Genomic DNA, 1,813 nt, shown 5'->3' with positions numbered 1-1,813 from the left:
CACCACTTCGCCACACCACAATCCCACATGCAATTCACCAACCCACTCTGTCCATCTCCTCGATATCTCTCTGCTCTCACTCCAACCTGTCTGTCCATCACTCAAGGCTCACCTCATTTCCTGCCCTGAATCCAACAAAGCCTACTTGTTCCAGGGCTCGTGGGTCTTTCGCACGACGGACGGATGCCAGTCCCAGTGCTATCCATAGCAGCATATGTTGCTGCATTCACTAGAGAACTGTTGGTGCTGGCCAATCCCCTCTCTAAGACAGGACTTCTTCCCGTGAGAGCAGTGGTTGTCCGACCTGAAGTGAGTTATTGATTGTTGAAGAGCTAAATGAATGCAAGCCTCACAGTGACTGCGTTGATGTGGTCTCTGCCAAACATTCGCATGGGGGGAATGGAACCCTCACCATCACCCACTTCAGGTAGATCGAAGATTTGACTACTGAATATAGAGACAGCAGCATAGTTGTGTCAATTGCCTTGTTCTCTTAAAAGGAACATGACCATTAAGAGAGCACTAAGGCTTTCATTCCTTCCAGTCCACTGTAGTATTCAATGAGATCAGGGCTGTTCTCCTTCAGCACAATTTCCCTGCACTATCATTACATCACTAGATGATTTTACGATGTGGAAATCTATTGAACCCATTCGTAACCATATAAAAGGTCTGAGGATCCACAGGTCTGAGGGCTTAGAATTCCGAATGATCAACAACCTCGGAGTGAAGGAATTCCTCCCATATTCACTCAAAAATGGTCTGCCCCTTATTCTGAGGCTTTGTGACCGCAGCCCGGGAAAACATTGATACTGCATCTAAGCTGAAAACCCCACAATATGTGTTTGTATGATGTGACTGTTCATTCTTTACTCTTGGGATAATAAAGGCAGGAAGTTTTAATTTTTCCCCTTATGAAAGCCCGTCCAGCCCTAACAAAGTTTTGCTGAACCTTCACTGCACTCACTCTCTGGCAGATACATGTTCCCTGATGCAAGAAGACCAAAACTGCATACAATACTATTGACGTGGTCTCACCAATGTTCAATATAGTTGGGCGGCAACATATTTACTCCTATATGCAAATCCTCCTGCTCAAAATGTCAACATACTATTTGCATTTTAATTGCTTGCTGCACATGCATATTTACTTTCAGAGACTGATTGTCAAGGGTGCCTAATTCTCTTTGACGTTTAATGCTACCCAGCCTCTCCCCATATGAGGAATACCCTGTATTTTTGTGTTTCGTACCAAAGTGGGTATGCTCACATTTCTGTACACTACTTTCCATCCTGAAGTCTTTTGCCTACTCGCTTATCGTGTTCAAATTCCTTGAACTGTACTTGCAAACTCCCCAGAACTCAAAACTCCAGCTTGGGTTGTTTCATCTTCCATCTTGGAAATATTACCTTTAACACCGACAATCAAATCATTGGTATAGGTTGTGAATAGTTTGGACAGAAGCACAGAAATTGTCGCTAATAGCGTAATTGTGCTTAGTGAACAGGAAAATGACTACTCTCCTTTCTATCCATGATGGATTTCATAAAACCTTGTTCAGATGTAACACTCCAATCCAATGTGCTCGAACTTATTTTAGTGCGGGAACTTTTCATATTCTTTTTTAAAATATGAATATAAATTATTGTTCCCGTTTTCTATTCTGCTAGTTACATTTTTGAAAAAAAAAGTTTCCTTAAACATTATTTCCATTTTATAAATCGATTTTGACACTGGTTAAACCTACACTTATAAGCCAAGTGTACTCCGATTTAACTAGAATACCTGTTCCTTCAATCTCCTTAATGAACA

The sequence above is a fragment of the Carcharodon carcharias genome, chromosome 24, assembly GCF_017639515.1.
Source record: "Carcharodon carcharias isolate sCarCar2 chromosome 24, sCarCar2.pri, whole genome shotgun sequence".
NCBI lineage: Eukaryota > Metazoa > Chordata > Chondrichthyes > Lamniformes > Lamnidae > Carcharodon > Carcharodon carcharias.
The sequence above is the reverse complement of the archived record's forward strand: the minus strand, read 5'-3'. Positions refer to the sequence as shown.